This window comes from Heterocephalus glaber, unplaced genomic scaffold, assembly GCF_053883595.1.
Source record: "Heterocephalus glaber isolate CG9 unplaced genomic scaffold, H.glaber_assembly_v1.0 deba00001431, whole genome shotgun sequence".
Lineage (NCBI taxonomy): Eukaryota > Metazoa > Chordata > Mammalia > Rodentia > Bathyergidae > Heterocephalus > Heterocephalus glaber.
Window position 1 is genome coordinate 3,531,079 of NW_028258295.1, and position 13,554 is coordinate 3,544,632.

At 33.7% G+C, this 13,554-nt stretch overlaps 1 pseudogene; it reads left to right on the forward strand.

The window, feature by feature from the left end:
- Positions 1 to 9,342: 9,342 nt before the first annotated feature.
- On the forward strand, positions 9,343 to 10,288 carry LOC101723363 (putative olfactory receptor 10D4 pseudogene; annotated as a pseudogene).
- The last annotated feature ends 3,266 nt before the right edge of the window (positions 10,289 to 13,554 follow it).

Here is a 13,554-nt window from a genome sequence, read left to right on the forward strand (position 1 = left end):
GGAGTTGTTTCTCCATCTTCTAATCTATTTCAATGATCCTCAGGTCTGTTTCTTTGCCAGTACTATGCTGTTTTTACCACAGTAGCTTTGTAGTATAGTGTAAAGATTTCTTCTTTTTTCTTGGTACCAGGGATCAAACTTGGGTCCTTGCACTTGTGAGAAAGGTGGCAAAACCACTGAGCTAAATCCCCAGCAGTCATCATCAGCTTCTACCTGAAACTGTTCTCCCACCTTATTATGTTGCTCTGGTCAGGCTATACTTAGGCAGAGAAGTGTTTATCCTGCTGTTCTGGAAAATTCCCAACCTTCTCTAGTCCATTTGTATCAAATAACCTCTTAGCCACAATTTAATTTTCCAAGTAGAACTGTCTTTAAATGGAGCATACATCAGTAATACATATACAATCATCTTTAAAGTGCAAGACAGAAATAGTTCTCATTGTAAATAAACAATTGGAATTTTTCTTATTTATCAGTTACTTTTGATGGGTTATTGTGAGTCATCATTCTTAAGTCTAGTGACATCAGTGTTAGGATTAATGTTCTAAATTTGTAACTGTGCTCATTTTCCCTAAACGCCACATCCTGCCAGTAACTTACCACCACCACTTTTAGATTTCCAATATGATCTTTCAAATGTAGCCTATAATAATTAGCATGTGTACATGTACTTTTAGTATTTTCTATGTATGAACCTAAAACTGAAGAGTTTTTATTTGTTGCTAAATATATGCCTAGAAAATCATTGGAGTGTTTTATGTGAATAATAATGAAAACAATAATTGTAATATTAGCAGAATTTGAAGTAGAATTTATTTTGTTGAAGCAGAATTTCTGGTGTTTTACTTATTTTTATTCTTTTAACATTCACAATAGACATATAAGGTAAGTGCTATTAATATTGCCATTTGTACTCTCATTTCAAGTGTGAAAATTGAGGCTTAGAGAGTTTAGTTGAGTTTTCTAAACACCAAGCAGGCACAGAGCTAGTATTTAACGACTTAATGTATTTAAATGATTTCTTAATGTATCATGGCTTTACAGGACTTAAATATATGTCTTAAAATAAAAAATCCTATGTCAGTTCTGGTCACAGCAATGCTAGAATAAATTGTTGAAGCTAGTAGAAAACTGGAGAATTATATACAATATTTTTAATAATTAAAAAATCATGGTAAGGAGCTACTAAGACAATAAGAAGGAAGCTGTGAGCAAAGGCCTAAGAAAGGAAAGATACCAACAGAAATGATCCCAGCCTCTGGTGTCCATTTACCCTTTGCAGCAAATGTCAAATACAAATGATGGCTGAATGATTAAGCTGTTTTACAGAAGTAGGAAGAAAAAGGAGCAATTAGGGATTTCCAAATGGGAGGTGTCTCGGTACTTCAGGTTTTTGGACAGAACCCTTTAGGCTTACACTGACAAGGTCAAGGTGAATTAGAAATAGACCAGCCATTAAATTGATGGAAGTTCATTAGACCATAACTGGATTAAGAGTGTTAGCTCCTAGTCTAGCAACCCATCAGAAGCAAAGACTAAGACCTGTCAGAGGCAAGGTACTATTTAGATTCTCAAAGAATTTTCATAATGCTTCATATAAAATATCTAAAAACTACAAAAAGAATAAAAAATCTTCTAAAATAGAGAAATTATGCTATATACTTATGAATAACAAAGACTTAAAAGGAAAATCATAATATTAATTAGGAAATATTCTCTAGTAGATATCCCAATTTAGGATTTACCTACAGATTTTATACATTTTTATAAATTTATAGCTCTAAAATATATATTAGAAAAAAAGAAGTGTAAAAATGTACTACCTAAGTATCCATCTCAAGATGTTAAAAAAATCACAGCCAGTAAACCCAAAGATTTTATTTGTTTTTTGTTTCCATTCCACTACCCACATGTAGCATAGAGTTCAATGGTCTGTTTGGTTTCTACATTTGCTAATATGATCATTGCCATGGCTTTGGATGGTTGCCACAGCCTGGGGTGTATGAACAGAGTGTTCTGAAGCCAGGCGGGCCACTACACAATCACACTAGCTACCATTGGTGACAACATCTAGCAGGAAAGGTGGGGTAGGATTCAGCATTTACACACACAAAAAGGGTGAGTGTGGAAACAAATAGATCTTCACAGAGATGTGCTATCCTTCACCATACCTGGTGGGTTCCAATACCACAGACCCTGGAAAGAAATCACTCATTCAAAAACAGGAATTTTGGGGGACTCATTTTATTTAGTCACTGTTTTTCTTGAGTTTGAGATTTTCCTTTTCTTTCTTCTTGTTCTTTTTTCTTTATTTTTCTCTTTTTTTCTTTCTTGATTATTCTTTTACTTTTATCTAATTCTACTCATTTTTTCACTCTTTAATTGTATCCTTTATATCACTTTTCTCCTCAGCTTCCTTTTCTTTATTTTAAAAATTTTATTTTTATTCTTCCATTCCCATTCTCTTATATCTTTACTAGTGTTATTATTAATTAATCTTTAGATATTTAGTTGGTGCCAGTGAATTCTTTTCTATTGCTAGTGATAGCATACTTGTTGCATTTAGTAGATATTTACTGTATGTCAATCTTTAGTTTGCTTTTGTGATAATATTATAATTATAGATGTCTTTTCTATGGGTAAGGGTGATACAGTAGTAGCTTTTATTGATTCTTATGTTTTGTCAATATCCAGTTTGGCTTTGAGTATATTATTTTTCCCAATTTCATTACTTTTGCCAGAGTGGCATAGTTGTTGCTATTAATTGGTTTTTACTGTATGCCAAAATCTAGTTTGTCATTGTGTCAATAAGCCACATGGAAATAATGCAATGATAGGAATAAGTAAATGTATTTCAGTAATGATTCTCAATATGAATGGTCTCAACTCTCCAATAAAAGACACAGATTGCCAGATTAAATAAAAAACAAAACTCAGTGGTATGCTGTATATAAGAAACAACTTTAATCCAAAAAGAAATTCATAGTCCTCTCCCCCTGCCACAAAGAAGGATATACAAAATTATTCCATACAGTGGGAGCCTGAAAACAAGCAGGAGTAGCTATTTTTCAGACAAAGTGATCTTCAAGCCAAAAGTGATCAGAAGAGGCAAAGAAAGTCACTACATATTGGCTAAGGGAACAATTCAACAAAAAGAGCTAAAAATTATAAATATACATGCACCAAATATGGGCATACCCAACTTTATAAAAAAACAATACTGGACATAAAAGATAAGATGAACATCAATGGAGGACCTCAATACTGCACTATCACAAATAGAACAACTAGATAAAAAGTAAATAATTATTAGAGTTGAATGACACTTTCAAACAAATGGACTTAATAAATATCTACAGAGTGTTCCACCCAACAACAGAGTACACATTCTTCTCAGAAGTATATGGAACATTATCCAAGATATACCACATACCAGCCCATAAAGCATACTTAAGTATATGCAAAAAACCCAAAATTATCCCATATATTTTATCAGATCATAACTCAGTGCAACTAGAAATTAGTGGCAAAAGAAACTACAGAATTACACAAACATGAAAATTAGACAATACACTCTTGAATAATCAATGGGTCCTTGAAGAAATCAATGAAGAAACTAGTTCTTAAAATCAAATGATAATAGGTCTGGGGATTTAGCTCAGTGATTCCACTGCCTGCCTCACAAGCCAAGGACCCGAGTTCGATGCCCGGTACCAAAAAAAAAAAAATCAAATGAAAATGCCATTACAACATAACATAAACATGGACACAATGAAAACAATCCTAAGAGGGACATTTATAGATATGAACAGCCATATAAAAAGAGAGAAAAATCTTTAACAAACAATAGAATGATGTATATCAAGGTCCTAAAAAAATCTAAGAGAAATTAAAAAACAAAGGTAGTACAAGGAAGAAAATTATAAAGATTGGAGCTAAAATTAATAAAATTGCTATAAAACAATACAAATAGATAATGAATTGAAGAACCATCTCTTTGAAAGAATAAGCAAAATAGATAAACCCCCAGACAATCTTATTAAAAGAAGGAAAGAAAAGACCCAAATCAATGCAATTAGAAATTAAAATGGTGAAATTCCAATAGACACTGCTTAAAACCATAAGATTATTAGTAAGTGCTTCATAAACCTATATTCCAATATATTAAAGAATCCAGAAGAAATGGATAGATTACTAAATACATATGTGTTATCAAACCAGAAACAAGAAGATATTAAATCCTATATAATTCAATAACAGGCAATAAAATTGAGGAAGTAATAAAAAATCTTACCACCCAAGAAAACCCCAGAGTCCAATGGATCCACAGCTGAATTCTACAAGAACTTCAGGAAAGATCTAATTCTAGCAGTCCTAAATGACATTAATGAAATTAAAAAAGGATTATTCACAAAGCCATTCATAGAAGCTAGCATTATCCTGATTTTAAAACCAGGCAAGGATTCAACTAAAGAGATAAAGTATAGGTCAATAGTTTTCATGAACATACACTCAGAAATCCTCAAGAAGATATTGGCAAACAGAATGCAACAAATCATCAAAAAGATCATATATCATGACCAAGAAAGCTTCATTCCAGGGAAGCAAGGATGGTTCAACATACGCAAATAAGTAAATGTAATTTATCACATAAACAAAAGCAACACAGAAATTACATGATCTTGTCAGTAGATGCAGAAAAACTCTTTGACAAAATCCAACATGAATACATGATATAAACTGAAGAAAACAGACATAGAGAGACTTTATCTTAGCCATTTATGAGAAATCTACTGGCCATTTATGAGAAATCTACTGCCAACATCATACTAAATGGAGAATACCTGAAACCTTTCTGTCTAAATCCTGAACAAGACAAGGATATCCACTATCACCACTCCCATCCAATACAATACTCAAATCTTTAGCCAGGGCAAACAGGTGAGAAAAAGAAATAAAAGTGATATGTACAGGAAAAGAACAGTCAAATTATCATTATTTACAGGTGGCATGATGCTTACATAGAAGACCTCCAAAATTCCACCCAAAAGACACCTAGAATTAGAAACTAAATTCAGCAATATACCTGGATACAAAATCAACACACTAAAATCAATAGTGTTATTGTATAACAATGATAAACTCAAAACAAAAGAAATTGGGAAAACATTACCATTCATAATAGCACCAAGAAAAATGAAATACTTAGGAATTAACCTAACCAAAGAAGTTAGAGAACTTGGTACAATGTATAATGAAAAACGAGATAGAAGAGGACAACAGAAAATGGAGGTATTCTCTGTTCTTGGATAGACAGAAAAAAAATTGTCAAAATGACCATACTTTCAAACATATATAGATTTAATTACAATTCCAGTAAAAATACCAACAGTATTCTTCACAGAACTAGACAAAACAGTCCTAAAATTCATATAGAACTAAAAGAGATCCAGCCAAACCAATCAGTGGAATAATTTAGTAATCACATACTCTTAAACCCAGCATCACATACTTAATTCCAACATCATACTCTAGATCCAGCCACCTCTGAAAAGCCTCACCTATGAATCCATGAGCTATAACATTTAGTATTTGCCATTTTCCAGCACTAAGCAAATGAAAGAGAATTTTTTTGTTTGCTAACTTAGCAAGAATTTTATGCCAAGAAAAAAGTTTCTATTTGTCCCATTATCATTTCCCACTTTCCACTAATTCCTCTACCATAATTTTATTTTCCCAAAGCCATGAATTGGTTGTTAGTTACAACAAAACCATATGTAATCACAGTATTTTAGAGTTAGAAGGGAATTTGAATAGGGCTAGTTCAGGGAAACAATCTTCCTCTGGTGTCTTGTCTTCTCTTCTCCTAAAAAGGAACGGTTCTTCCTCAATGAGAGGTAATGTCCTCGTATGATCATCTCATCCCATGATTTTAGCTAGCAGCTCAACAAATAACCACTACATGCTTCATTCAGTTTGTTAATATACCTCTTCGATATGAACAAATAGGGAAAGCTCTTCCCTATAATAAAAAGCCAAATAATAAGTGAGGTAAGAATCATTAAATTAAGAAAATATTATTTGGAAACTATCATAATAATCCTCACCTTCAGTTTGCCTTATGATTTTTTTATTCTAACATGATGCAAAAACAATATACATTCAAATGAAACCATATTTAAAATTTTGAATTTTAATCTCTTTCAGAGGTAGGAATATGAAATGTGATACTCTCAGGATGTAGGGCATCAGCAGCAACTTGAAGGTCTCCGTAGTAAGTCATACAGTCGAGGGTAAAAAACTGATACTCTACCATGTTCTGTGTTGGCAGTGTTTTGTATTTTCACATCCTGTCATATCTACAAAATGCTTAGTTTGGACATTATATATTCAACAGTTTATTATAAAATGGGCTTTGTGGTAGATGATCTTATCCAATTGTGGGCTACTATATTCTGAGCATGTTTAAAGTAAGCTCAGCACAGCTATGATGTTTGGTAGATTTGGTCAGTTATATGCACTTTTGATTTACAATGTTTTCAGTTTACCATGAGCTTGAGAGATGAAACCCCTCCATAAGTTCAGGAGCATATATAATTTATTCAGACACAGATAATCTATAGATTCTAAAGATAGCAGGTAAAAATTTGATGGTTAACTGGATAATAAGTGATTGCAAAGTACCTTCTTTTAAAACACATTCATTATTAATTAGGAAAGTGAAATAACTTTTTAGTTGAGTAATCTAGCAGACTTCCTCTTAACCAAATGATCAAAATTAATCTCATTATTAGTGGACAAATCCATAGCAAGAGCCTCCTGATATGACAGACTTGAAAGAATACAATGTCTTTTCCAAATTAGTCCTGATAGAAATACACAACCTGACTCTATTCAGAAGGAAACATCAGACAAATTGATGAATGTTCTACACAATACTAGGCCTAAAATGTTTAAAACTATTAATGCCCTGAAATACAGAGTATGATTTAGATGAAGCAAAACTAAAACAAATAAATTTATATAATATAAGATTCTGGACTTTTTGCTATAAAAGAAATTATACACATACACAAATATGTGAAAGAGATGGATAAAGGAAATATAATGATAATATCTTTGAAGTATGAACAAATGCTATGTGTGTATTCTTTGTATATTTTTTTCAAATTTTCCATAACCTGAGTTCTATCTAATTTATTTTCCTTGTGTTATTATATTCCTAGGGATTTAATTCAGGGCTTCATGCATATTAGGCAAGTGCTCTACCATTGAACTACACCCTCAACCAATTTTCTTTTCTTTTCCTTTCCTTATTTTGAGTTGGAGTTTCACTAAGTAACCCAGGCTGGTCTCAAACTTGTGATTGTCTCAACTTTAATTTAAGCTTTAACCCATCTTAAATTTTTACAAGTCAACATAATGAAGTTTCTAGAAGTATTTCATTAAATAGAAAAATTAGAAATTCTTTCTTTGGTATCAAACTTTTTTACATTTTGTTTTATGTCAGAGTCAATAAATATTCTGGTTCAATAGAGATTCTGTTTTACAACAAAATGTTGAGTTATTTTTTATTTAGTATATTTATTGTTAAACTTGAGGTTAGCAAAAATAATGTAGCACTAAGATGATCAATATTTTTCTCATATTTTAAGTTTGTAAAACAGAAAAGAACTAAACTGCCAATCAAAAGACCTGGATTCTACATTTGATTTGGCCATTAATTAAAGAAATTTCAGAATGCAGACTTTTAGTCTGTAAACCTGAACTCCCCATGAAAAGTGAAACTATTGAGAGAGAAAAAAATGTCAGGATGAACAGAAATCATATTTTAACACACAATAAAGGAAGAACATTAAGAAAATGTAAAGAGATTTTCTAACCCATTGCAACTTTTCAAGTGTTTTATGAATTTTTAGTTTATCATCTTTTTATAATGACAAAATGTAAAAGATTAAAATAAAGGACCATTGAAAAATCAATAAATGTAAAATTTCAGTGTAAATATGTGTGATATAGGCATGAAATGAACTTTTAAAAATTATGCCATGAAAGTGTATTTTAAAAAGAAAATGATAATATTTCTTTCATTTCTAAGGTCTAATTATACCAACTACATAATTGGCCTCTTGCTCAATAAGATCCGTTACATGGGGGACTAACGCCCAAAGGGAGCCAAGGTGATTTAAAAATCTCCCGTTTATGACTTATTGCAGTTCCTGGAGTTGCACAGGAAATTACTGCCAGGGCGCTAAACCACACTGGGATGTGTGATGTTTTACTTGAAAGTGACTAGTAAAAGAGCAGAATTCAGGACATCGACTTGAATGAGAGAGACATAGGCAAGGAGGGTTCTTCCTTTGGTGGGAAAGGAAAGGAAAACAACTTTGATAACAAGAGCCAGCTATGCTCCCTGTTTGTCAGGCAAGTGTCCACCTGTTGTCCTTCACTTTTTAACTTGGTGCTCACCCTCTTCCTCTCCTCACAGCCACCAGGAAAATATATAGACTAGAGATAGATAGATAGGTAGATAGATAGACAGAGTCAATTGAATGCATAAGTAGATGTATAATTTAAAGAAAGCACTGGATTGGAAAATTTAAAATAAAAATATCAGAATTTTCAGAACATGAAACTTGAAAAGTTCTACCAATGAATCTGTGTCATTTAGTACCAAAAATTAGTATTATTTAATTTGTATGTTATTAGAGAATTATGGATTTTGGAGCTTAAAGTGAAGGTTACCACAATCTCATTTGTAGTGTTTATTGTATTCCCGTGAAGGAGGGACCTATAAAGTAAATTTTTTGCTCATTAAGAGCTAAGATCCTTCTTCATGCTAGTTTCTCATTATTGACCCATATACTATGGATGTGCTTTGGGAAGACACTGTATCTGCGCATATGTCATTCCATAGAATAGACAGTTAATGGAACCAAATCATCTTACTTAATGTAAGGAATTTAGATATAGCCTTGTGTGTTGTAAAAACTTTGAGTCTGTATTTGTTCCTTCAAAATCACAAAGGAGCATTTGCAATTAATGAAATTTACTAGTGTGTTTAAAAGTGGAAAAATAGGAGAATAACCCTGTAACTCTTTTGAGGAGAAGATTGTTAATGAGCAGAATCTGCAATGTGAAATGGCAAATGCAGAATCTGTAGAAAGATATCCAGTCAGGAAAAAGTAGACAAATCAAGTAGGCAATTCTTTCAGGAAGCATTGCTTTGTAAATATCTTCATCATTATGTTCCTTACCACTCCACTGGTCTATGAGCAGATACTTTGTATTTAAACATAAATTTATTTTCACAGACACCCAAGAGTTGATTCTTCCACAAAAATGAGAAATCACACTGCAGTGACTAAATTTATCCTGCTGGGCATCCCTGAGACAGAAGGCCTAGAGACTGCTCTTTTTTTCCTGTTCTCATCATTGTATTCATGCACCCTCCTGGGAAATGTGCTCATTCTTGCTGCTATCTTGTCCTCCTCTCGGCTTCACACTCCCATGTATTATTTCTTGGGAAATCTCTCCATCTTTGACCTGAGTTTCTCTTTGACTACTGTCCCCAAGATGTTGTCCTACCTTTCAGGGCATAGTCAAGACATCTCTTTTCAGGGCTGTGCTGCTCAGCTCTTCTTCTACCATTTCCTGGGCTGCACTGAGGCTTTTCTATATACAGTGATGGCCTATGACCGCTTTGTTGCCATATGTTATCCATTGAGATACAAGTTCATCATGAACCACAGGGTGTGCTCTGTATTGGCCACAGGAACCTGGATGAGTGGCTGTGTCCATGCCATTATCCTAACCTCCCTCACCTTCCAGCTACCCTACTGTGGCTCCAACCAGGTGGCCTACTACTTCTGTGATATTCCTGCAGTGTTGCCTCTAGCCTGTAAGGATACCTCTCTAGCTCAGAGGGTAAGCTTTACAAATGTTGGTCTTGTGTCTCTCACTTGCTTGTTTCTCATCCTTGTTTCCTACACTTGCATTGGAATCTCTATATCAAAAATTCACTCAACAGAGGGCAGACAATGAGCATTCTCCACCTGCAGTGCCCACCTCACTGCACTCCACTGCACTCCTTTGTGCTTATGGGCCAGTCATCATCATCTATCTGCAGCCCAACCCCAGTCCCTTGCTTGGTGTTGTAATTCAGATGTTGAATAATCTTGTAACTCCCATGCTGAACCGACTGATCTACAGCCTGAGGAATAAGGATGTAAAATCAGCCCCGAGGCACGTATTTCTCAACAGAAACCTTGCTTTGAGAAATGAGTGAAATTATCTAAAGCTTTTGCTGGACAAAATTTAATTCCCTATTTTTAGGATAAATTCTCATCTGCAGCTTCTGAATTAATCTGTCACTTAATTTCAGTATTTTAAAACATATGTCTATTTCTGGTTCTCCATGTTCTATAATTAAGTATAATTTAAAATGTTATTTAGTAGACATTGCCTGGATTCTTTATATATATATTTATTTATTGGTACATTTTAGGTATAAAATACATTTACATTTATCATTGGGTGTTTGTGCCAGAACATGATGTGTCTTAGTTTTTATTTTTTCTCTCATTACCTGTGCACACTTTACCCGCTCCACCCTTCCCTATTTACACAAAGTTTGATTCCATTTTTTTTCATTCTCATAATTATTCCTTTCCCTTCTTCCCTTTCCCCTTCCCCTCCCACCAGCCCCTAACCCTTGGACCTTTTCTTATTTCAAATTATCAATTATTCATTTTAATCATTTTCATCCTTATTTACACTTTCAATTTCTCACACTAGAGAAACTATTCAGTATTTACACATGTGTGTCCTATTTATTTCACTTAAGAGTATGGTCTCGATATGCATCCATTTAGCTACAAATGTCTCTAGTTTCTCATTCTTTATGGCTGAGTAGTACTCCATTTTATAGAAAAAACACATCTTCTTTATCCAGTTTCCAGTTGATGGGCACTTGGACTGTTTCCAAGCGTTAGCTATTGAGATGATCATATGGTTTTTGTCCTTGACTCTGTTAATATAGGGTATTACATTTATTGATTTATGAATGTTGAACTATCCTTGCATCCCTGGGATAAATCCAACTTGGTCAAGGTGTATGATCTTCTTGATGACCCTCTGTATTCTGTTTACCAGTATCTTGTTGAGGATTTTTGCATCTATATTCATTAGGGAGATTGGCCTGTAGATCTCTTTTTGGGTTGGATCTTTCCCTGGTTTTGGGATCAAAGTCACACTTGCTTCCAGGAATGAATTTGAAAGCTTTGTTTCCCTTTCAATTTCCTTGATGAGTTTAAAGAGTAATGTCATTAGTTCTTCTTTAAATGTCTTGTAGAATTCAGCAGTGAAGCCATCTGGACCTGGGGTTTTCTTTGTTGTTAAGTTTTTTATTACATTTTCAATTTCACTCATTGTTACTGGAGTGTTTAGAATTTCTATATCTTCATTTAACTTTGGCAACTCATATGTATCTAGGAATCTGTCCATTTCTTCTGTGTTTTCCATTTTATTAGAGTACAGGTTCTCAAAGTAGGTACTGATGATTCTCTGAATTTCTGCTGGATTTGTTGTGGCTTTATCTTTTTCATTCTTAACTGCATGGATTTGAGCCTTTTCTTTCCTTTTTTTGATAAGGTTGGCTAAAGGTTTATCAATTTTATTTACTCTTTGAAAAAACCAACACTTTTATTCGTTGATTTTTTGTATCATTCTCTTAGTCTCCATTGCATTGATTTCTGCTTGAATCTTTATAATTTCCTTTCTTGTGTGAGCTCTGGGTTTGTTTTGCCCTTCTTTTTCTTGGAGCTTGAGGTTCTGCATTAGGTTATTTAACTGAGTTCTCTCTGTTGTCCTAATATGGACATTTACTGCTATGAATTTCCTGCATAGAACTGCTTTCATTGTGTCCCACAGATTCCTAAATGCTGTACTGGCATTATCATTTACTTGTAGAAACTGTCTAATTTCTTCTTTAATTTCCTCTGTCACCCATTGGTTATTTAGGAGGGTGTTGTTCAATTTCCATGTATTTGTGGAAGTTTCATGGTTTCTTATGTTATTGATCTCCAATTGTATTGCACTATGGTCTGATAATATACACAGGATAACTTCAATTCTTTTACATTTATTTAGATATGTCCTATGAGCTAGCATGTGATCTATTTTGGAGAATGACCCATGTGTAGCTGAAAAGAATGTGTATTCTGATTTTGTAGGGTGGAACACTCTGTAAACATCTATTAAGTCCATTTGTTCAATAGCTTGGTTCAGTTCTAGAATTTCATTGTCAATTTTTTTCTAGTTGATCTGTCTATTTGTGATAGAGGGGTGTTGAGGTCCCCCATTACAATTGTATTAGTGCTTATTTGGTTTTTCATGTCCATTAATATTTGTTTTGTATAGTTAGGGGCATTCATATTTGGTGCATATATGTTTATTATTGTCATTTCTTCCTCTTGGATTGTTCCTTTCACAAGGATGTAGTGACCATCTTTGTCTCTCTTAATTAGTTTTGGTTTAAAATCTACTTTGTCTGCAAATAAGATTGCTATGCCTGCTTTTTTTATGGTTTCCTGTCTCATGGAGAACTGTTTTCCAACCTTTTACTTTCAGTCTATGGATTTCCTTTTGAGTTAGGTGTGTTTCTTGTATACAGCATATTGGTGGGTTTTGCTTCCTAATCCATTCTGCCAGTCTATTTCTTTTGATTGGTGAATTGAGGCCATTAACATTGATAGTTATAATTGACAGATATTGACTCATCCTTGTCATGATGTTTTACTGTTGTTGGTTCTTTTATTTCTTATTTTCCCCCCTTTCACTTTAGTGTCTTACCTTGCATGGTGCCTTCTCTCTGTTGGGCCTCATGGAGTTGTGACCTTCATTGTCTTTTTCTAGGATATTGCTTAAAATTGTTTGGAGTGCTGGTTTGGTGCTCCTGAAGTTTCTCAGGTGTCCTTTGTTGTGAAAGTATCTAATTTCCCCATTGATTTTTGAAAGATAATTTTGCAGGATACAGCAGTCTAGGTTGGAAGTTATTTTCTTTTAGGGCTTGAAATACTTCACTCCAGGCTTTCCTTGATTTGGGGTTTGTGTTGAGAAATCTGCCATGATTCTGATGGGCTTTCCTTTGTAGGTGATTTGTTTCTTTTCTCTAACTACCTGTAGAATTTTGTTCTTCTGTTGGGTTTCTGGGATATTGACTATTATATGTCTAGGTGTAGATTATTTTTGGTCATGGCTGGTTGGAGTTCTATATGCCTCACTTATCTGTATGTCCAATTCTCTACCTCTGTCTGGGAAGTTTTCTATTATTACTTCTGTGAACAGTTTTTTTATGTCAATTGTACTTTCTCCTGTTTTTTTGTGGACTCCTATGAGTCTTATATTATTCGTCTTTGCATCATCTAGCAGCTGTTGGATTGATTTCTCATGGTCCCTTACTATCTTTAAGAAATCTCTGTTTTCATGGTCCTTAACCATAATCCTGTCTTCTATATCTGATATTCTGTCTTCAGGTTCTCTTAGTCTGCTCTT